The sequence below is a fragment of the Dunckerocampus dactyliophorus genome, chromosome 3, assembly GCF_027744805.1.
Source record: "Dunckerocampus dactyliophorus isolate RoL2022-P2 chromosome 3, RoL_Ddac_1.1, whole genome shotgun sequence".
Classification (NCBI taxonomy): Eukaryota; Metazoa; Chordata; class Actinopteri; order Syngnathiformes; family Syngnathidae; genus Dunckerocampus; species Dunckerocampus dactyliophorus.
Window position 1 is genome coordinate 5,667,219 of NC_072821.1, and position 16,563 is coordinate 5,683,781.

The window sequence follows — 16,563 nt, forward strand, 5'->3', positions numbered from 1 at the left end:
GCTGTTCCTTCGCTTTGGGTACTGCAGTATTATACGCCATCGTCTTTATTTTGCTGCAGCGGGCGCTTGTTCTTGCTGTCTTCAGTTTTTAAAGAGGCCATCATTCTCTTCCATTGCTGTTTGTTAGTGTGACTTGTTCTGACGGATGTGATCAAGCATACACAGCTAGAAATGTCAAAACTGCAAAAGCACACACGCTAATATTAGCTGCTGATTGTGTTTTAGCTCTGAATACCACAGTATTACACTCGGTCTCCACTGGGGATGAGCCCAATTCTCCCTTTACACAAGTATACGTTACGGATAATGCATTTTTGCAGAGTACGAGCATGAACCGAGTACAGCTCGTCATTACTCATAATTGTCATGAAGGAAAATCCTCATTGGGTAACTACTTATGTATTCACTCTTCAATCTTCTGTGATTGGTCACACATAGTCACACACAGCATCTAGACAGACTCCCTACAGCCGGAGAGGGGAGCCATGCCTTGTTTTGTTACGTACGCGGTGCATTTGACAAGTCAGAGCTGTAAACGGCTTGTGTTGCGTCAGTCACAGCTTCTAATTTGACTGGTGATGTAGAGTCAGTTGGAAAACGTTGCTCGTAGAACTGAACGCAGTGCTTTTGAGAAAACTGCAGTGAACAAGGCTGACAGATTGTTTCCCTGTTTGCCATCACTGGATGTTGGCATGGATCGCCCACGTCACACAGATTGTTAAAAATAATTAAGTAATAAAGTCTTACAGATCACTTACACACATACACAGTACACATATAGCTGTATAATAAACAATAAATATTGCAACGTCTGATCAATCCATGTCAATTTCAGACTTAAAATAATGTACTTATTTAAGACCCACACATTTGTGGTTTATGCCCCGCCCACTCTGAGTACAGCTACAGATACAGATCATTTAGATGGGTGAACACATTCAGATACATATTCAGACAGTGGTGTACTCACTCATCCTTATAGTCCACATTGAGATGCTGGATTCATGTTGGCGGATCCTGGATCTGGGCCATCACCACAGTTTGGCACTCATATTTATTCAGCTGTATGGGGCTCTGGTGTTTACACAGTGTAGTACTGTAGTACTCAAATGTGATTTTTAATATGATGTGTACTTAGTTGCTGTTCTAATTATCATAACGAACACGCCAGGCTAAAGCTCATTTGAGTTGACATTGCTTATATAATTTAGGATAACAGGTTTTAATAAAACACCCTCTTCATGCTTCATTTCCACTGATCACCAGCTGCGAGGTCAATTGAATAATTAAGGATTTAATTAAGCTTCAGAGCTCAGTCCAGCCTGGTACCATGAGCAGGGGTGCCGTAAAGGGGGGGAAAGTTAGGACGATTCCAAGAGCCCATGACCGACAGGGGCCCCAGTAAATAGGTTGCTATCTGTTTGTGATTTTTTTTTTTTATATAGTCAGAAAATGATTAAAACAATCTCTAGTATTTGGTAGTAAATGTTAAATATCCACATTCACCAAAAGTAAACTTCCCCCCTATAGCTACATGAAATTGTTTGGTCCTGTACGACTTTCACCGTGCTTTGTAGCCGCAGCGTCTTGCCTGTCAGTCGCCAGCTGCGGCAGAGCAGAGTGAAACAATGCTGCCAGTGCCTAGTCTAGTAATGTCTGGGAGCGAAAAAAGGAAAGACAAAGGTCAGAGAAGAGAGGGAAACGAAAAGCGTGTCAATATGTGACCTGTTTTTTTGTAACCTAGCCAGTTTGTGTGTTGTCGAAATGAACCTGTTAGCTTCGTGTCCACAATGAAATAAGCTAGCAGAGTGTTAGCATGTTGAGTTAACATTTAATCAGCACAGGTAAATGTTTAGCATGTATTATTAAATCAGTTGTCCCTCGCCCTTTTACCAGATTTAACAACAAATGAATCAGCAGCAGCCCTGTTTCCCCACAACTTTACCCCTCCTTGTCCGAGTGAAGAAGGTGAGCAACACCGTGTTCAATGACATGTCACTTAGTATCATTGCAGGGAGTCTGTGGGAATTAATACAAAGAAAAAATATTTTTGTGATGACAGAAGTTCAGACAAATTATTTTTCCAGATGATGATTCCATTTCAACTTTATTTTCGTGTTGGCAGATTTAAAAGTTAATCTACTGTATAAGTAAGTTTTTTTAAAGTCCAAGGTGATTTTTTTTCATGGCGCAGAGATCAAATCAGAGCCAGGCAAGAATTTATAGGCTGGAACTTCTGAAGAGGCTTAACTATGTGCTCTCCTGTTCCACTCCACATTGTTTTTTTTTCCGCTTGCTGTATTATACTGCGGATTTCCCGGCCAATCCTCGGAGGTATGCAGCATTTCAGGCCGCCTCGTCCTTTTTGGACTGCTCATCATTGCAAAAGCGTGTAATACAATACCCACCATCGACTTATTGGAAAGCTGCTCCTGCCTGCACTGAGTCCACCGTGTAGCTCTGGCTAATTTCACTCAATGGTGCATGAGTAAATGTTAGATGAAGCCAGTGAACCCTGCAATATGAGAATATTGTCAGCGTCACTGCGGGCCTCCATCTGTTAATGCACTTTTGGACAGTCTATTGAGATGCTAAATAATTTAATTGCCGCTATCGTTCCAGCACAAAGCTATTTAAAGGCGGAAAGAAAGTCGTAGCAAGTATCAATACGCTGCCAAGAGCATTTGCGGTGATAAGTCAAATAACATGACTTAAAGTAGAAAATATGTAATAATTGGACCTTAAAATTAAAAGCTTTAAAGTCATCTTGATGGTATACCAGCTTGGACTAGCCAGGACGCTTCTTGTGATATGCGAGTGCTAATGTTGCTGCAATGACTTGCGTGCCGTGCTAATGAATGACATTCTGTGAAAAAAAAAATTATCCTAATGTTAAGCGTCTTACTTTGCTGTATGTTGCTTTCCTGTATGTTGTGATGCACTGCGTTCATTAGAATACTGTCATGTAATATATGAATACATTAGGCTATGTTGCGGTAGAGTACAATATATTACAAGGGGTGTCACAAGATCTGGGGTCACAAGATCTTGCGAGAATGTCTCATTCAGAAAAAAAATGTTTCGTGGGACAATAATAAATAATCACACAATAAATGAAAATGAGGGCCGCACGGTGGCCTAGTGGTTAGCATGTTAGGCGCACAGTCAGAAGATCGGGAAGACCTGGGTTCGAATCTCCACTGGGCATCTCTGTGTGGAGTTTGCATGTTCTTCCCGAGCGTGCGTTTTCTCCTACATTCCAAAAACATGCATGTTAGGTTAATTGGCGGCTCTAAATTGTCCATAGGTGTGAGTGTGAATGGTTGTTTGTCTATATGTGCCCTGCAATTAGCTAGCAACCAGTCAAGGGTGTACCCCTTGCCCACAGTCAGCTGGGATCGGCTCCAGCATACCCCTGCAACCCTAATGAGGATAAGCGGCATAGAAAATGGATGGATGGATGAAAATGAAATTGATCATTTTGCCAGGCTCTATATATCGCCGTGTGCATGCGTCTCTGTTTTCCTCATCTGTCGCCTCCAAACAGGACGGAGAGAGTTCACTCTGTTCACTGGTTTCAGCACCATGGCACATTTGTTCCACAGAACAAAGGCATGAACAGAGTGAGCCTTTCTGTCCGTCAAATAGTCTCTTTGTTTTGGTGGGTGGAGGCTGGGCCAGGAGCATACACACAGAGTGCAGTAGAAAATAGTAGATTTCAATATATTTTTATATATTTTGTATATGGTACTTTTCTTAAAAGTAATGTCTCGTCTCTTTGACCCAATCTCATGTATCGTCTCTTCTCGTGAACTGAGTGTCTCGTGACACCCCTATAGGTCACATTATGTTGTGTTATGGTGCCATACATTGCACTGTGTTCATGTAAAGTTAATGCCTATATGTCACATGTTACAGAATATTGCGTCTCGGTGCGTTACATTATATTGTGTTACGGTACATTACCTTACGGTATGTTGCCATACATTGCACTGTGTTCATGTTAAGTTACGTTGTGCTGCAGTATGTTCCATTGTGGTACGATATGTGATGTTACAGTACAATATTTAATATATTACATAACAATAGTTTAAGAAGGTAGAAAGGCCTGCGAGACAACCACAGGAATAAAAGTTGGCCGTTGTTTTTATGACTTTCATTTCATTCTTGGATTTAATCTTTTCATTACTGTATATGTCCTTTATGTGTTCTGTGTACAGTTCATTTAGGTATAAGTTCCCACTGAATTAAAACTCGATTCACATCACAGTCTGGGAACAGAACTTGTTTGTAACCCACTAATACCTCATTTTTCCTCATTTGAGTGCACAGGAGTTGGGCACTGTTTTTGGTTCGGTCTGGTTTCATCCTCGCCTTTCTAGATCTGTAATCATATTGTCAGTAATGACATATAGGACATCAAAATGACGAGAGAATGACGAGAAAACAACACAAGGAGGAGACATCCTGGCAAGGACCACGGTCACCCTACGGGTTCTGCTACTAGTTTTAATGCTTTATCAAGTCTTGCCTCTTTCTAAATAAACACCATAAACACTCACACACACAGCCGCATGTAATCAATCGTAATCATATTCCCCCTGCAACTTAATGTCAGCGTCTGCTTCCTGGCGTGAACATTCCCTTCACATACACACTTACACACACCTAGCGTATCTGATTTAGTGTTTTGTACACGTTGTGCTGACACTGAAAATCACGCCACGCATCACAGCACCTGATGAATAGACCTGATGTGAACTTATAGTCAGGTTGTAATCCCGTGATATATGCAGGTTACAAAGCTATTTGAAGGCCGATTATGCATATAGCTGCATTCCTGGAGCCTTGCCCGAGTCACACATACATATATATGAGTATATATGTATATGAGTATAGTCTATCAGGGGATGCACAGGCGGCTGCTGAATTCATTAGGGCTCCTCACACATACTTAAAGTTGCCATCTGAAGCCAACATGTCGCTTCTCTTCGGGCCTGATCTCATTGCTATGGATGGCATCGCTCTCCATCGATAAAAGTCCACTGTGATTGGTCCCCTGCGGTGTTGCTTCGCGACAAAACTGAGAACACCGCACAACACAATAGGGCCCAGTCGAGGGGGGGGAGTGGTCAAATTAGCGTGTGTACCTTTTTAGCGCAACACTCCTTTGTGAAACATTCATTCATTTCAGGGATTATTACGTGTCAAAGCATCAAAGCAAAGGAAGAAGATTTCGTAGGCTATGTCACTCTGCAATACGTACCCGTACCCAATAAGTATAGCCTATACTTATATATAGGCCCTAGACTCGATCTGAATCTTCTAGATTAATCCATCATTGCAGTCCGTTTATGGTTGTTTACTTTGAAATATCACTGCATTTTATGTGTTTTATTTTATTTATTTATGTATGTTATACATAACCGGATATGACGTTTACGTCTGCGCTACGTGCATTGCGTAAGTTTTTCCGTAGCTCAGTCTAGGTGGATGTCATAAATACGAAGTATTTTAACAAGAGTCACTCATAAAATAACCTCCCAATACCTTACATATGGGAAGTGTGGTTATTGACCATTTATGTTCATACATTTAAAAAAATAATAACTACCACAGCACGTGACGTCGCAGAAGCGCTGTCGTAAACATTTGCTAAAGTAGGAAGTGACGTAGTCCTCGCGCATGCGCGGCACCGATTGCAATCCGGGTACGTATTGCGCAGTGACAGGCTATCTGACCCAAGATGGCTGTGGTCAAAGGTCATATCGTATAAGTATAGAGTGGAACCTCGAAGGTGAATCACAATCAGTACTCGGACGTTGCGGTCATTGTCACAGTCTGTATTTCATTAAAAAAGCTTCTTTGCACAAAAGGCACGTTTACCCTCAAAATAATCACATTGGAAATGTTAAATTGTGTTAAATGACACTTGTATTCTCACACAATGTTAACTTTATTGATCCCACAGCGGGGAAATTTACTATTTTTTTTTTTTTTTACGCTTCCGTTAATAGTACAACTTTATTGTCAACGGCTACATGAAGTAAAATACAAATATAAGGCATTCAGAAGAGGCATTCAAACACAATGGGATGATGTGTCGTTTTCTACACTGGTCACAAGGTGTCAGTAATGTTACTTTAATGTTCGGTGAGACACACAAGCGTCAGACTTGATGGCCTGAACAACAGGCTTTTATTGCAGGTTTGAATGATCTCTCAAGAGGCACAATAATCCCCAACACGAGCTGCTGTCGTGGCCGTAACCCATACCAAGCTAAAACTCAACTCTGAACCCCTGACATCACTTCCTGTCCGTCCACATTCAGCTTTCCTAGCTCAGTTTGTTGACATGAAATGATAAATGATTTCCTGTCATAGTTTGTGTAGTTTATTCTGGTAACATTTCTCATGAAAAAACTAATTTCACATAAATTTTGTCCAACTTTTATTCCTAATATTTTGACTTATTCTCATTAAATTGCCACATTCCTCTCATATTTTGTTTTTATTCCTTTAAGAAGACTTTGTACCCTCACAAGCATCATTTCCCTCCGAATTAAGATCAAAATTCTAATTGTACGACTTAAACCAGCATAACCATTACCATAAGACACCATAAGCTACATCAATGCTATTAAAATGTCTTGACTTTAAATGTAATATTGTAAGATGTGTGTTTAAGAATGGTTCTCATGTTGATAATACTGTCATTGGTCAAGCAATCAGTTACAAAAACTCGTGTGAGAAGAAGTTTGGACTAAAAGTACAGTCGGTGAGTAGTTTGTTGAGGTGAATAAATAACAGGTTTGGTTGAGCACACATCACAGCTCGTTCCCTGGCGATTAGGCACGCTTCTCGGCTGCTAAAGGGATTTAAAGACATGATAATGGATATAAACATGAGACATTAATAATATTGTTATGTTAATTAAATGCAAGAGGATTAACAACAAACACAGCAGCAGCAGTAAACAGCAGTCAGACAGACAGGGGCCTCTGACATTTTTCCAAAAAGTGATATTTATTAATACACGAGTTTGGGCGCTCGCTCAAACAGATCATATGTTGGGGGGGGGGGGGGACACTTAACTTGAAAGGTGCTCAGAATCGGAATAGCACACCGAATATTTAAACGTGTGTTGCTTAATTCCTTAACTCTGCCTCATTAGTCATTCATTACAACATGCGCTCACCTTGCAGATTAACAGCTGCAGGCTCGTTTTGACACGATCATTTTACGCATGGATTCCAATGTATGAATTTCGCCACGCTTCCCAAGAAACCTCATGAAGCCATAGAACTCGTACATGCTCATAGTCCAGTACTCAGCACTTGGCAGCTAGCTCCAGTACCACTAACTAATTCCTGTTTATTACAATATATTTTATTTACTTGTTGTTTTTCTTAGATATTAGTTTGTTTGTCATCCCACTCAAGTTATGGCACCTCAGGGCGTCATTGTTAGTGCATTTGTCTCTCTGTGATCATATTGAGATAATCACCATGGACTCTATAGCTTTTCATCAGTAACCCAGCAAGATAAATGCAAAGGAAACTTTGGTCAAAAGTTCAATTGGGACATTTTCAGTGCTCGTCTGTTGAGGGACTTGACATCTTACTCAAATGAAAAATTCATGAAAAATAATTGAAAATGGTGCACTATTTTCTTGTATAATGAACACTAATATTTTGACTTAATTCTTGTAAAAGTAGAGTTTTTTCATTGTAAATTGAGTTTATTTTCATGATATTTTGACATTACAGTATTTCTGAAAAATACATTTTCTTGTAAAATTGAGACTTTATTGTACATTTTCAACTCCATTGATGAAAAATACAATTTTATTCTCATAAATTATAAATTATACTCTTGTAAAAATAGTTTTTTGTCATAAAATTTTTCCTCCTAAATTAATATATTTTTCTCGTTAAATTACTAAATTTTGTAAAAAGTTAATTTCCCTCCTCTTAAAATTATGAATGTTTACTGAAAATAATAATTGTTATTAATATTAATATTCATTGTCTTTAAAAAAATTCTCTCTCCTAAAAGACCTTTCTCGTAAAAAAAAATCTACATTTTAACTTTATGATGCCTTTATTATCATAACATTTTGGCTGTATTCTCATAATATCTGAATCAAAATTAAATGTTTTTTTTTCTCCAAAAAATACGATTTTATTTTCAAAAGCATTAGACTCTATTCTCACAATATTTAATTCCAAAGGCTTTTGTCAGTTTTTTTTAAACTATAACTTTATTTTTGCAATAATTCTGTTTATTATGAGAAAATGTTTCTCTTAAATATATGACTTTAATTCTTGCACAATTTTAACTTAATTCTGTCATTTTTGTCTCATAAAATGTTTAGCAGTACTTAGTGTTACGCGGATATTCCTTGATAGGACAATCCTAGGTGGCAGTTAGAAGAAATAATAAATAGGGGTGTCACAAGACACTCAGCTCATGAGAAGAGACGATACACGAGATTGGGTCTACAGGGACGAGACAAAATTTTAACATTACTTTTAAGAAAAGTACAATTAAAAATATATATATGACAGTATATTGCAGTCTACTAATTTAATTTGTACTACGTTACGCTCTTCTGCATGCTGTGTGTATGCTACCGACCCCGCCTCCACCCGCCGAGACAAAAAGACTCTATTCCGTTGTTCTATGGAACAAACGTGCCAAGGTGCTGAAACCAAAGCACGGCGTGAACCCTCTTCCTGCCTGTTTGGAGGCGAGGGACGAGGAAAACAGACACACATGCAAAATTATCGTTTTTCTAATAAGCGTTTTTCCACTTGTTTTCCCTCATATGACAAACTGTGGTGTGTTTGCTGGTTAGTACCCCTCGCACCTGTGTGGCTTCCTGGTCAAAGGCCTGTGAGGGTGTGTAAACATTAATGAGTGCGGTGAGCTCGGTGCTGTTTTGCCGTTGCGCCATCTGTGGCGTTTACTGCTTCACACAGCTGGTCACGGCCCTCGGATTTGTAGACAAATTCCATGGAGAGTAAAAAGACAAATTGAAATGGAGCAGGAACATCGAGGAAGGACTAATGTTAACGTAACTGCTGCAAGGTGTCGCATATAAAATGAGAGTGTCGGGGGGGGTGTTACTTTCCCTGATGGAGGAGTCTGCTGCACGGCTGGCTCACGGATGACCTCAGCATTTGTGGGTTTAATAGCGAAGAATCCTGGTCGCAGCTTGAGCTTGTTGCAGGATGATATGTTGAAATTGATTTTGCATTTGTGGCTATAATGGCTGAAATGGTTTTTGGCAGGTGGGGTTCCCAACAACTCGCTATATTAGGGGTTTTGGATTTATGCTAATGTGCTGAATGGAAAAAATAGCTTGAATGGGAGCGATGGCGTCGGCATGATGCTGCCCTTTAGATGAATTGATTTTATCTTTAGCTTCTGCTCTTGTGTGCAGCTTTATAAAAGCTATCAGCCGCGGCGTCGGGCTATTTTAAACCCCATTCTTTTTCCCACGAAACCCCCCCGAGCAACTCGTTCTTTTCAAATGCAAAAACCTGGCCCTGGTTTTGCGAACAGCTGCGCTTATTTAGAAAACACAGAAGCATTAGTGGATTCATATTTACACCTGGGCAATGGGAGCGCTCAGCATTTTAATGATTTCCCATCAGCCGCGCATTTGAATAAATGTCACAACCATTGTGCTTTAGCATTGGCTGATTATAAAACCTCTGGCACACGCTGCAAGTCTGTTTGTCTCAGTGGATTGAGCCCAGACTGCTTCTCCCTTTTTGTTTTTAGTCCATATTGGACCAAAACACTTTATTTATCCAGCCATACTACCTCCAGGTGCACAAAGTCAAAGTATGTCTCAAGGAATCATGGATATCCCCAGATCCAAATAAGACCTTGATACAAGTGACTGCAGTGGAAGTGAACAAATGGGATCTATACTGTAGTGGGTTGTGCTTGAACATACGAATTGCCTAGTGTGAGCACACCCTAATCAATATCATCAATATAGTCACCATTTTGTCCTAATGTCATAAAAATGTTCTATAGACAGAACTGGAACTATAGATTTTCAGCAACAACTGACACAAGATGTGAAAGGTTTTCCAGGAAGTTGATTTTCATGACACTTTTTCTTGTAAATTACGTCCTCATTCTCGTAGTATTTCAACTTTAGAATTTTTTTTTTACATAAAATTATCAGTCAGTTCTCTTAAATTTTGACTTTTTAATTGTTGAGAAGACAGTTCGTTGGTTCATGCTCATTGACTAGGTGGGACAAACACTCGTCTGACTAGAGAGGACAACTCTGGTCTGAGGAGTCGGTGCAGGATCCAAAGTATCCTCTAAATCCTTTACATTTATTCTAGGAATATTTGTACTTCAAACTTGTTCAATTAAGACGTTTTTTTCTTGTTTAATGAAAACTTTATTTTCATAATATTTAGACTTTTCTTCTTGTACAATTTGATTTGATTTGATATGGTTAGTATAGAATACTATACCGTTAAGATTTCTACTATATACCGTTAATATTTCTACTTCATTTTCATGTATATATTTTGTCATCAAATGACGACTGTTCTCACAAACTTGACTTTTTCTTTTATCTTTATTTTCATTAAACAACAGATTTTGATGTAAACGATGACTTAAATATTCAACTTTATTCTTGTAATATTTTGATTTTGTTCTTGGAAATTTATGATATTTTGTTGTAAAATTTAGATTTTATTGTTGTTGTGTTTTCACTTTATTGTCATAACATTTGCTTGTTTTTCTCATAAAATAACACATTTATTTTCACTATTCATTTTCTGTGCCGCTTAATCGTCACTAGGGTCGCGTGGGTATGCTGCTGGAGCCTATCCCAGCTGACTTTGAGCGAGAGGCGGGGTACACCATGGACTGGTTACCAGCCAATTGCAGAGCACACATGCATACCCAAAGAATACCCCCAGAGTAAATCAAATCTTGGGAAGCTTGCAGTGGCATACAATATTACATCATGAAAACATTGTTGGTGCTATTAGTATTAATATAATCCAAATACCAAATACGACAGTCAATGACGTATCCACATGTCTACCAAAATAACACACCCGCAGTAAATCAAGTTCCAGAAAGCTCGGAGGTGACTATTAAATCATGAAAACATTGTCCGACATCTGTAACAATTTATGTTTGTTTGTTTACTAAAAGCCAGACATCATCCAAATACGACAATCTTATGACATTCTCTCACACGTCTACGGAAACAACACACCCACGATAAATCAAACGGGCTATTAATAGCATAGACAGTTAAATAATGAACAATGGCAGAGGTCTGCAACAATTTATGTTGCTGGTCATCATCCAAATACGGCAATCAACCGTGACCTCAATCGACCGAAACGTCACACCGGTGATAGATCAAAACATCGACCATAAGAAAAACATGGGTTGATGTTTACAAGCATTTACCCTTAAATGACTTGATCCTGTCGAGTTAAAATATGGCCAATAGTAGGATGCTCAACCATCCCCCACTCCTGCCTGACCACGTCCATAAAAAGTATGAAAAATGATTCGGTGGTGACTAATTACCCGTTTAGTATCGCTGAAAGTTGTTAAACAGACCATTGCTTTTAAGCACCCAAAGTAAGGAATGGGATTAATTAAGCAGAAATGTATTCTTCTAGTCTGCCAAGTGTCTTTCTTACAGTCTGTATAAAAAAAACACTGCTGCATGATGGCGTCCAGCTACCTTCGGCATGGAGTCGCTAATGACCGGAGAAAGAGTCTCCTTTTCTCAACTCACTACTTCTTCTTGGGTGGATGATTGAGCGAACGACTAAATGGGCAGCTGCAGCAATAAAGAAACAGCATTCATGAATGCGTGGTGGCTACTTCAAAACGCACAATTTTGCCATGTGGTAGAACAGTGAGCAAGACGGATTGTAAACCAACGAGGATTGGAAACATGCGTGTAAAAACTGCATTTTGTGTTCAGTTGTGTTGTCATTGACTAATATTTACATTTGTTTGATGATCTGAAACATTTAAGTGTGACAAACACGCAAAAAAATAACAAATCAGGAAGGGGGCAAACACTTTTTCTCACCACTGTATGTGAATGGAGAGACATGTTTATATTGTGTGTGTACACAACTGGACAGACATTGTCATGATATATTTTTGAGAATGGACAGATGTGTTACATTAAATTTACATTAGATTTGTATGTGAATGGACAGACGGTGTTGAAATTGTCTGTCAGACAGATTATGGCGCTGTGTGTATGTGAATGGAGAAACGTTGTTTATACTGGATTATACGTATGTGTTAATGAGACGGTACCTTATTTTGGTTTATATGCCCTTGCTTTGACACGCCCACAAATTATTTGCACTACTGCTTGTTTTAGAAAAATAATCATATCATCTTCAACATGGTAAAATTCAAATTTGATGATGTATGCCGTGTTACAAAATCACTACTGAGACTTAAACAACCTGGGGTACAATTGTCTAAAGTGTCAGAATGACCTGACTCCTGTGCATATCACAATATACGTGTAGCTGTAGTCAACACACTTTTGCCACTAGAAAATCATTTTTTTGTTGTTTTTTATGTTGAGTAATTCACGGCTGCAAAATAGATCTCAAATGTGTTGGTCTTTCATCTCAGGATGTGGGCATCACAATAGGCAAAGGGAGGCATGAATGGACTTGAGCTTCAGCCTGGCCTTGGCTTTAAAAGTAATTGTTGGCCAACAACTGCACCTTCAACTGAATTGAATTGACAGAATGATGTTTACTTTGTGCGTGCAATTAAATGGACAAACGGATGTTTTGATTCTATGTCGTATTACGTGAGTATGTGAATGGACAGATTATAGATTTTTAGATATTATTATTACACCTTTAGATTCCGTCTGTAAGCTCAGTGCATTTTTCGTCTAATAGCTTCTCATAGAAAGCATTCTTGACACATGCACTCACAGAGCACAATAAGAGCTGCGCAACAGTCACTTTCACTTTCTACTGTAGAGGGGGGCGAAAAAAGCTATATATACTCTGTGTGCTTTCATTCTAGGCTCTTCGTCCATCACCGTTGTTGATGTAGAGTCCAGCGCTGTAACCAAATATATTGGTTTTTTTTTAAAATACAATTTGAAAACCTTTTGAGTTGTGTGATCATTGACTACTTCTCCGATAGCAATGCGGTCCCAAGAACAGGGAAGAAAATCTAAAGAAAATAAACACCTTTTACAGGCTGATCTTACATTATATGTGTATGTGGATACAGGTATGTTTACATGATGTGGGAATAGATGGGCAGATATTTGTATCACATGTGTATGAATAGACGGACACATGTTCATATTATGTGCGTCTGTAAATGGTCAGATTAAAAACAGTGAATAAGTGAAGTCCTCAAAGTAGCCTGCTATATTTTTTTACAATTATATTGTAATGTTTTAAGGCTGTAAAACCCCTCACCATACACTTTATACACTTTTCTCAGACAGGCATTAACATTGCTCTCTTTCAAATTTCGTTAGAATTTTAATGATCAACCAGGTCGGTCACAATATATTATAAAGTTACTCACAAGTATTTCACTCCTCCGACAGCACCACGTCCTGGCTCCGTTCAGTGGTAGCGTTTTTGTTAAAACATATCCTCTCGTCGTATTTTCCTCACACAGTTAGCTTCTTCTGTTTCTTCTATTGTTTACAGTATTGGCGGTTAGCGAGCAGCTCACACAGTTAGCGAGTCACATCCATGACCACAACAGGAGACGTTTCTTTATGAACTGAAAACCTGAATGAAAAGCAGGCTTGCGGGCACCTCATGTGGTCGTGGGGGGCTACCTGGTGCCCACGGGCACCACGTTGGTGACCCCTGGCCTACACAATCTGGACGCAGGAGACAATGGGCGGTGCAGACAGAAGAGAGAGAATAGCTCAGAACTACAACACTCAGCTTCCCACAATCCAATTCTTCTTAAAGGGCCAGGCTCCGCCTGTAACAGCGTTAAAAAAAAAAATTGCACACAAAAAAAAATCTGTAAAACAGCGAGTCCGCGAAAGGTGAACCGCGATGGAGCGAAGGAACACTGTAACAATTTATGCGGATGTGAACAGAAAGCCTGATGTTTACATTATGTTTGTGTGGTTGAATGGAAAGACAGATTGCATTATTATGAGTCCCCGTGAAACCCTCCTGGTCTTGAGACACGGTTTTAGCTGTTCAACAACCATGAAGGTATCAGTACTATTTGTGGATGTAAGACTCAACACTGTGTGCTTGTACAACAATTCGTTTGTCCTCTCATTAAAGTGTGCAGAAAGCACACTTGTTGTCTGACAGTTTGGCTGTCAGTGCCCGCAGCGCTGTGCTTTTAATTACAATACAATTAGGCCGGTGGCTGTCGGCACGTGTAGCAGCAGAGTCACGGCGGTGGATTCACGCATTGTCTCAAACATGCAGTAATTATTAAGGGTTTTAGTTTAACCAACACGCACATCTAGTGATACAGATTAAAACCCGAAATTCAGTTTGTGAATTTAATTGCAGCAAACTGGGCGTTTTGGGTTGGCTTTGTAAATACTTGAAGAACGTCATGTGTGTGTGTGTGCGCGTGTATGTCCAGATAATTGCACGACGGTGTTACCCTTCAGACTTGACACTGAACATTGTGAACAGAAGTGTGTAGTTCTCCTGAATGGACAGACCCGTTTACATGTGAATGTGAAAGGGCAGACAGATGTACAGTGATCCCTCGCCACTCCACGCTTCCATTTCCGCAGCTTCACTCCCATCACTTTTTTAAAAACAAATATATAAAAGTTAATGAATCATGTTGCTGTGTGGTTGAATATGGCCTATTATGAGTAAAAAATATGCATGTTACATAATTAAAATAAGCATTTTCAAGACAAAACATAGCTAAATAAACGTAAATATAAATATAAGGCATTCAGAAGACAATTTCTAAGGCGTTGGTGATATGTAGTAGTCTACACTGGTCACTAGGTGTCAGTAGTTCCTGTAATGCTCAGTGAGACACAGAAGTGCCAGACTTGAAACAACAGGCTTTTATTACAGGTTTGAATGATTTCACAATGGGCACAATAATCCCTAATGAAAATCCCTAATAAAAACGTGCTGAAACGCAACTCTGAACCCCAACGTTCCTGTCCGCTCCTGCCATGCAACTCCCCTAATATCGGAACACATTTACAGCAACACACATAAGCCCGAGTCTTTGTCTTAAATGGCTTATTTACTGTTATTATGTCTACAATAATGGGTAATATCAGTGGAAATATAGGGGTGTTATTTCATGTCTACAGGTCTCTAATAATCAGAATCATATTTGGAAGGTCATAAACAGGTTTTTTATGCTCTAACTCCAAAAACATTTATTTTATAAATGTGGAGCCCTACTTCGGGCAAATTCACTTATCACACTCGGGTTTGGAACCAATTAATCACGATACACGACAGATTACTGGATTACGTTGGAATGGACTGACACATTTTTACATTAGCTCGTTAAGTGAATGAACCGACAGTTGACGACATTGTGTGCATGTGAACGGACTGACAGAAGTTCCCAAAGAGAACCAACAGAGACATTATCTTTTTACCTCCAGGAAATGTGATGCTGGTCAGATGTCCATTTCCTGCTCTTGTATGGCTTTAATGAACGTGGCGAATGGTCCTGTCATGTGGGAGATTTACACTTGACATCCCCCTAAAGTCCCAAGACGACACTGCGGCTGCCAGGAAGTCCAGATTGGCTGACAACAGGCCAGCAAACGGCCCGTATGCCTATTTAACAGCCTTCTAGGCTTTATAGCCCATGCTGATGCACTGAGAACACAAGCAAAAGAGAACATTGATTGACCACTTGGACAAGGCCAAGACGCCATAACTTAAATGTATGGCCTGATTGCCTTTTAGCCCAGCTACATTACAGGCCTTTTTGCTGCCATAGGATCAATTTGAATTGAAAAGCGTTGATGCTTGTTGGTGAAGTGTCTTGGCATGCCACCAGCCATAATACATCCCATGCTAAGCTCGCCTTAATGCCTCTGTTAGAGCAACAAAGCAATATGCTGTTTGGCATTGGCATACCCATTGGTAGGATCGATGCTTAAAGCGGTAGCTCAGGTGGAAAACACAACCAAGATGATGATTCATCAAAGAAACGAGACACAAACATCTGATTTTCAACACATTTATACACGGAGTAAAATCAATTCCGATGCAAACTTAATTAATTGATTCTTGTGTTGTTGTTTGTTTTATTCAAGCACCTGACTTAATGACTATTCTTCTGTTGACATGCTTCTGAGTGACTTTGTCATCAAGCCACTGAGAGAGCACAAAGCGAGCCTGACATGTGACTAATTGCTGTCATTTGACATCGATTGCTGCCATCATGTATCGAGGCGGGAAAAAAAACGCAGTACGGCATGACAGGAGCCACCAGTAGACTGCCGAACTGTAGAATCTGACGAACAAAATACAACATAACCCTAACGTGTACATATACTATACTA